Genomic DNA, 8,856 nt, shown 5'->3' on the forward strand with positions numbered 1-8,856 from the left:
ATTTATTTTTTTATTCTTTTAATGTTTATTTATTGTTGAGAGAGAGTGGGACAGAGCATGAGCAGGGGATGGGCAGAGAGAGAGAGAGAGAGAGGGAGACACAGCAGAATCCAAAGCAGGCTCCAGGCTCTGAGCTGTCAGCACAGAGCCTGACACAGGGCTTGAACTCACGGTGCACGAGATCACGACCTGAGCTGCAGTTGGACGCTTAACCGACTGACCCACCCAGGCGCCCCGAATTAAATTTTTTTTAGAATCAAGTTAGTTCACATACAGTGTAGTCTTGGCTTCAGGAGTAGAAACCAGTGATTCATCTCTTACGTACGACACCCAATGCTTATCCCGAAAAGTACCCTCCTTTAATGCCCATCACCCATTTAAACCATCCCTCCACCCACCTCCCCTCCAAAAACCTTCAGTTTGTTCTCTGCATTGAAGACTCTCTTATGGTTTGCCTCCCTCTCTGTTTTTATCTTATTTTTCCTTCCCTTCCCCTATGTTCATCTGCTGTGGTTCTCAAATTCCACACATGAGGGAAATCATATGATATCTGTCTTTCTGTGCCTTATTTCACTTAGCATAATACGCTCTAGTTCCATCCATGTTGTTGCAAACGGCAAGATTTCACTCTTTTCATTGCTGAGTAGTATTTCATTGTGTATATACACTACACCTTCCTTATCCATTCATGGACGTCGAAGGACGTTTTGGCTGTTTCCATAGTTTGGCTATTGTTGATAGCACTGCTATAAACATTGGGCAGGCACATGCACCCTAATGAATTAATTTTTTCTAAGTTTATTTATTTTGAGAGAGAAAGAGAGAGCACACGTGCACAAGCAGGCGAGGGGCAGAGAGGAAGAATCCCAAGCAGGTCCTGCACTGTCAGTTCAGAGCCTGACACAAGGCTTGAACTGATGAACCAAGCTGTGAGATCACGACCCGAGCCGAAGTTGGATGCTTAACCTACTGAGCCACGCAGGTAACCCATGAATTAAATTTTTTTAATTGTGGTAAAATACACATAAAATTTACCATTTTAACTATTTTAAATTGCATAGTTCAGTGGCATTAAGTCCATGCACGATATTGTACATCCCCCCCTGGAGCTAGTTTCTGAACTTTTTCATCACCCCAAAAGAAAAACCCTATGGTTTCAGGCAGTTGCCCCCCCACCCCCCTTACTCCCCTGGTCTCTGGCAAAGACAGATCTGCTTTCTGTGTCTGTGGATTTGCCTCCTCTGGACATTTCATATCAAGAGAATCATAGTCAATATGTGTCCTTTTATGTCTGGCTTATTTCATGAATTGAATTCTATGCAGTTTTAAAAAAATTATCCTAAGAAGCCCATGGTACCATCTTGCACTGTAATACGTAAATGGGCCAAAGAGGATTTGTAGCAAACCTCTTGTCTCATGAGTTGGGTTTTAACAGAGAAACATGTTCAGTGAGCACATACTATGTGTCAGGGTCTATCTAAGTGCTTTACACACATAACTGACTGAAACCTCACAGCATCCCTGGGGATGGGGAGAGAGCATTTTACAGATGAGGAAAGAGGCACAGAGAGCTTAAATACCCCTCTAGCTGTCCTATGGAAAGGGCTGAGGCTGGGATTTGAACCCAAGTCCTCTGGTTCTAGCAGCCAGTGGTTAACCACTGGGCCATGATGCGCTGGCTCCCCACTTAGCCTCTCAGCCTGGCTCTCAACTCTCACTGCCCCAGCTCCCCACTCAGGCCCCCCTCACTAATCTCTCACTAGCAACCCCTACACCTTACTAGTCCCTCAGCCCCTCACTAGTCCCTTAGCCCCTCACTAGCTCCCCCTGCCCCTCACTAGTCCCTCAGCCCCTCATTAGCTCCCTCTGCCCCTTACTAGTCCCTCACTAGTCCCTCAGCCCTTTATTAGCTCCCTTTACCCCTCACTAGCTTCCCCTGCACCTCACCTGTCCCTCAGCCCCTCACTAGCTCCCCCTGCCCTTCACTAACTCCCCTTACCCCTCACTAGTCCCTCAGCCCTTCACTAGTCCTTCAGCCCCTCACTAGCTCCCCCTGCCCCTCACTAACTCCCCTTACCCCTCACTAGTCCCTCAGCCCCTCACTAGCTCCTCCTGCACCTCACTAGTCCCTCAGCCCCTCACTAACTCCCCCTGCCCCTCACTAACTCCCCTTACCCCTCACTAGTCCCTCAGCCCCTCATTAGCTCCTCCTGCCCCTCATTAGTCCCTCGGCCCCTGACTAGCTCTCCCTGCCCCTCACTAGTCCCTCAGCTTTTTATTAGCTCCTTCTACCCTTCACTAGCTCCCCTTACCCCTCACTAGTCCCTCAGTACCTCACTAGTCCCTCAGCCCCTCTTTGGCTCCCTCTGCCCCTCACTAGTCCCTCAGCCCCTCACTAACTCCCCCTGCACCTCACTAGTCCCTCAGCACTCCTGTCTTTCCTGTTCTGCCTCTCAGTGAGACTTCAATCTCCATGGGTCTGTGTGTCTGTCTGTCCTCAGTCTCTGGGCTCCCGCATTTCTCTGGCCATCTCCTCATCTCTCCACCTGCCTCTGTGCCAAATTTACCTTCACAGCCTCAGGTGTCATGGTTCCATCTTTGTACCTTCTGCCCTGATAGTGACACGTGCCGCTCTCCAATGTGAGGGTCTCGCTACCTTCCATTCAACACGCGCAGCCACTGAGGACCTAGTGAGGGGCAGGGAGAGCTAGTCAGGGGCTGAGGGACTAATGAGGGGCAGGAGGACACACAGGTGTCCAATAAATGTTTGTTGAATGAATGAATGAGTGTTTACCACGTGTCTTGTTGTCTTAGGAGAGCGGGTTTCTCATTCTCTTACCATCTTGTCACATGACGAGTCTCCTTCAGGATCTGTCTGATCCTCCACTCCCTTTAGCCTTGGCCTCTGGGTCTCTGGGTCTCTCCTGTGGCCACTGCGCATTCACCGAGCACTTAGTGTGTCCCAAGCCGTGCACATTGGGTCTCATCTCCATCCTCGCAGTGACCCCATGGGGTAGGTACTCACACTTTCCAGAGGGAGAAACCTGACGCTTGTCTAGGTGTCTCTGACACAATAAATACATGACAAGGCTGAGGTTTGAGACTGAGTCTGCCTGACTCAAAATTAGTGCTTTATTTTCACGTATGAACACTTCCTACAATGTGTTCCCTCAGAGTCCCTAGACTCTCAGATGTGCTGGGGAGCTGCTATTGACCCTCCTGCCCTCTTGCTGGGTTATTAACAGTGCAAATTAGCATTCTAAAGGCCCTGAGAAGTCCTGGAAGAAAGGAACCTGCTTGCCTTTTTCAATCCAATCTCTCCCTCGTTAATTTTTCCAAAGAATCCCTTTTCCCCAGAATTTACAGTTCTCTTCTGTCTCCTGTCCTCTCTGACTCTTTTTCTCTCTGCTTCTCACTGTCTGCTATCTCTCTCCATGTCTCTGTGTCTCTGTATCTCTCTCAGAAAGGCAGCAGAGGAAGTGGTTGAATAGCAGGTTCTGCAACGAGACCAGATTTGACACCGGATTCTACTTCTAGACTGCTATGTGAGCTTGGGCAAGGTCTTAAGCTCTCTGGGTTTCACTCTCCCCGTCTATGGGGATGACAGCAATACTTACCTCAGAGGGTGAGGATTAAGTACCTTACTCTGTGCAAAGCACTTCATGGCTCCCTATCAGTGACTCCTGAGGCTGAAATGAGGCCCCAGGCTCAGTGCTAGATCACACAGGACAGAGGGAACCAGGACTTCGCTGGGGCCAGGAAAGTCCACAGTGGCACCTCTCCAAGGTCAAGAGACCTTGGAAAAGTACAGGTTCCACCCCTGATTTCACAATATCAGGATTATCAGTGCCCTCCTGTTGGGTTAGAGGTGTATGGGGTGAAGCTGGGCCTGGCAGTTTTGACTTTCAGACTCAGATAAAGCATAACCTTGCCTCCCCCTCATGCATGTGGGGTGACTCAGCCACCTCACCTCCTAGATCAGGATTTTTGTTGCTGGCAGGTGGCTTGTTTAGCTTTGTAAACAAACTGCTGGTTCCCCATTTTAAAGGAAAGAGAAAACGGGCACCTGGATGGCTCAGTCGGTTAAGCGTCCAACTTTGGCTCAGGCCATGATCTCACAGTTTGTGGGTTTGAGCCCCGTGTTGGGCTCTGTGCTGACAGCTCAGAGCCTGGAGGCTGCTTCGCATTCTGTGTGTGTCTCTCTCCGCCCCTCTCCCCTCTCTCTCTCTCTCTCTCTCTCTCTCTCTCTCTCAAAATAATAAATAAACATTAATAAAACATTAAAGGGATGGCACAAAAACAGACACTCAGATCAATGGAACAGAATGCAGAGTCCAGAAACAGATCCACAAACATATGGCCAACTAATCTTTGACAAAGCAGGAAAGAATATCCAATGGAATAAAGACAGTCTCTTCAGCAATGGTGCTGGGAAAACTGGGCAGCAACATGCAGAAGAATGAACCTGGACCACTTTTTTACACCATACACAAAAATAAACTCAAAATGGATGAAAGACCTCAATATAAGACAGGAAGCCATCAAAATCCTCAAGGAGAAAGCAGGCGAAAACCTCTTTGATCTTGGCCGCATCATCCTGTTACTCAACATGTCTCCAGAGGCAAGAGAAACAAAAGCAAAAATGAACCATTGGGACCTCATCAAAATAAAAAGCTTCTGCACAGTGAAGGAAACAATCAGCAAAACTAAAAGGCAACAGACAGAATGGGAGAAGATATTTGCAAACAACATATCAGATAAAAGGTTATTATCCAAACCTATAAAGAACTTATCAAACTCAACACCCAAAAAACAAATGATCCAGTGAAGAAATGGGCAAAAGACATGAATAGACACTTCTCCAGAGAAGACATCCAGATGGTCAACCGACACATGAAAAAATGTTCAACATCACTCATCATCAGGGAAATACAAATCAAAACCACAATGAGATACCAGCTCACATTTGTCAGAATGGCTAACATTAACAACTCAGGCAACAGATATTGGCGAGGATGCAGAGAAAGAGGATCTCTTTTGCATTGCTGGTGGGAATGCAAGCTGGTGTAGCCACTCAGGAAAACAGTATGGAACTTCCTCAAAAAATTGAAATTAGAACTACCCTATGACCCAGCAATTGCACTACTAGGTATTTATCCAAGGGATACAGGTATGCTGTTTCGAAGGGGCACATACATCCCAATGTTCATAGCAGCACTATTGACAATAGTGATAAATGGATAAAGAAGATGTCGTGTATATATACACACAGTGGAGTATTACTTGGCAATCAAAAAGAATGAAATCTTGCCATTTGCAACTATGTGGATGGAACTAGAGGGTATTATGCTAAGTGAAATTAGTCAGTCAGAGAAAGACAAAAATCATATGACTTCACTCATATGAGGACTTTAAGACACTAAACAGATGAACACAAGGGAAGGGAAGCAAAAATAATATAAAAACAGGGAGGGGGACAAAACATAAGAGATTCTTAAATATAGAGAACAAACAGAGGGTTCCTGGAGGGGTTGTGGGAGGGGGAATGGGCTAAATGGTAATGGGTAAAGGGCATTAAGGAATCTACTCTTGAAATCATTGTTGCACTATATGCTAACTAATTTGAATTAAATTAAAAACAAATTACAATTAGAAATGAAAAAAAAATTTTTTAACGGAGAGAGAAAGAAAGGGGCTGATAGCCAGGCAGAGACACAGAGAGAGGTGAGGATAGAAAACAATTTGAAAAAATAATGGCCGAAAAAAGTTCCAAATTTGGCAAAAACGTAAAAAACACAGATCTAAGAATCTTAACTAAACTCAAGCGTGCACGCGCGCGCGCACACACATACACACACACACACACACCAAACTTATTACAGGAAAAAAAAAAACTACCCAAGACATGTCATAATCAAATTTCTCAGAACTAGTGTTAAAAAGAAAATCTTGGGGTCCTGGGTGGCTCAATCAGTTAAGTGTCTCGCCCTTGATCTCAAGTCATAAGTTCAAGCCCCTGTGTAAGGCTCCATGCTGGGCATGGAGTCTTCTTAAAAAAAAAAAAAAAGAAAAGAAAAAAAGAAAATGTTAAGGCAGACACAGAAGAAAGACACATGATGTAGAAAGCAATAAAGTGGGCATCAGATTTCTCATCAGACACAGTACAGCTAAGAAAACACTGGAGCCACATCTTAAAATCCAACGTGGCAAACCTCTAAATCTAGAATTCTACATCCAGCTAAAAATCTTCTATAAACAAAGACAAGACACAGGTGTTTTCAGATACACCAACGTTAAGGAATTCCTCACCAGCAGCCCTATACCCCCAGAAATGTGAAAGGGAGTCCCCCAGGCAGAAGGAAAATGATATCAAATGGAAATATAGGGATCTACACCAAAGAATGAAGAACCTGGACATGTAATTGTATAGGCAATAGGTAAGATTTTCCCCCCAACTATCTAAATCTTTTAAAAAGATATTTGAATGTTTAAATAAGATAGTCACAATGTAGTGTGAGGCTTACAGCATATGTAAAAATAATCCATGTGAAAACAGTAGCCCAGAGCTCCGGAATATTTTATGGGCAGGTTCTTATGAGATATGTGACGTGACATAATACTACCTGAAGAGAGACTACGATAAGGTAAGGATGTATTCTGTGAACACTAAAGCAACCACAAAGATAAATCAAACAGTTGAAGCCAGTAAGCCAGTGAAGGAGATTAAAGGGGATTTGTTAAAAAAACAAAACAAAAAGCACAAAAAAAACCCCAAAACACATTAAGTTCAAGATGTATGCTATCAACCACAAAAGTAAGCTAGCAGACAAAATGGAATTATGGAGACTATGCGATCCCAAAGAAGTCTGAAAAAGAAGAAAGAGAATGAAGAGCAGATACCAGACTGAACACCGAGAAACATCTCGGATCATATTCAGTGCAGACGGTTGGAACACCCAAATGAAAAGGTCTGGGAATGGAGGGAAACAAAAGCAAGACTTAACAATATGCCGCCCACAAGAAACATACTTGAGATGCAAAGACACAAGTAAATTAAACGGGAAGGATGGGGGTGGGGGGAAGGCACCGTAGCAATGCTAATCAGAAGAAATCTCAAAAGGACTAATATTAGTATCAGAAGAATCAGATTTCTGAGAAAAGAATCTTACCAGGGATAGAGAAAGCTATTTCATGATGATAAAAGTCAATTCATCAAGAAGACATGACAGTCCCAAAGGTGTATACGCTTGAAAACTGAGCTTTAAAATGCATTCAGCAAAAACAAACAGAACTGCAAGGGGACACAGGCAAATCTCAGTTATACTCAGAGATGGGATTACCCCTCTTTTAATAACTGATAGAACAAAGGGGGTGGGAATTCAGCAAGGATATAGTAGCAGAGAACAGCACTACCAACCACTTTACCTGAGTGACATTTATTGCACACTGAACCCTGCAAGGGCAGAACACATTGCTTCCATGTCTTGGCTCTTGTAAATGATGCTGCAATCGGCAATATGTGTGTGTGTGTGTGTGTGTGTGTGTGTGTGCACGCACGCACGCACGCTTGCCCAGGCAGATATCTTTTTGAGTCAATGTTTTCTTTAGATAAATGCCCAGAATTGCAATTGCTGGACCCTATGGTTCATCTATCTATGTATCTATCTATCATCTGTCTACCTATGTATCTATGTATCTATCTATGTGAGGCGAAGGCGGGGGGGGGGGGGTTGGCGGGGAGAGGCAGAGGGAGAGAGAGAGTCCCAAGCAGGCTCCTTGCCCAGAGCGGAGCCCAACACAGGGCTCGATCCCATAACCCTGGGATCATGACCTGAGCCGAAATCAAGAGTTAGATGCTCAACCAACTGAGCCAACCAGGTGCCCGGGGAATTTCTATTTGTAATTTTTGGAGGGACCTACCTACTATTTTCCACAGTGGCTGCACCAGCTTACAATCCCACCAACAGTGCATGAGCGTTCCTTTTTCTCCACATCCTCGCCAACACCTATGTTTCTTGTCTTTTTAATAATAGCCATTCTAACAGGTGTGAAGTGATGTCTCATTGTGGTTTTGACTGGCATTTCCCTGATGATGAATGATGTTGAACACATTTTCACGTAATGTGGCATCCTTATCATTGGCCAAGTGATTGCAACATTGGCCTATTTATATAGTCCAGGATAATCTCCCCATTTGACAATCCTTCATTTAATCCCATCTCCAAAATCTCTTCTACCATTTTAGGTAACACTCACAGGATATGGGGATTAGGACAAGGACATCTTTGAGAGGCCACTATTCAGTTTACCCAGAATGCAAAATAATGAATACCTGGTGGAAAGAAGGTAGGCAAAAGAGAGTGTATACCATATGATTCTACTTAACAGAAAATTTACAAAGTGCAAGCTAATCTCTAGAGACAAACAGCAGATCAGTGGTTGCCTGGGAAGGGGATTAAAAATGGGGGAGGGAGAGGAGTGTCTGGGTGGCTCAGTTGGGTGAGCATTGGACTCTTGATCTTGGCTCAGGTCATGATCTCACAGTTCGTGAGTTTGAGCCCCATGTCGGGCTCTGCACTGTGTCGACACGGAGCCTGCTTGGGACTCTCTCTCTCTCTCTCTCTCTCTCTCTCTCTCTGCCCCTCCCCTACTCCTGCTCTTTCTCTCTCAAAATAGATAAATAAACATTAAACAAACAACCAAAACCCCCAACTTTTCCACAGCTGGCAGCCCCACTTGTGCCCCCTGCAGACTCTGTCCCCATGTTTCTGTATCTCTGCCTCTCTCTTGCTCTTCTGTTCTCTTGCTGTTTCTTTTGTTCCCTCCCTTCCTCTGCCTCCATCCCTACCCTATATT

This window comes from Panthera tigris, chromosome E2 (genome assembly GCF_018350195.1).
Source record: "Panthera tigris isolate Pti1 chromosome E2, P.tigris_Pti1_mat1.1, whole genome shotgun sequence".
NCBI classification, from domain to species: domain Eukaryota; kingdom Metazoa; phylum Chordata; class Mammalia; order Carnivora; family Felidae; genus Panthera; species Panthera tigris.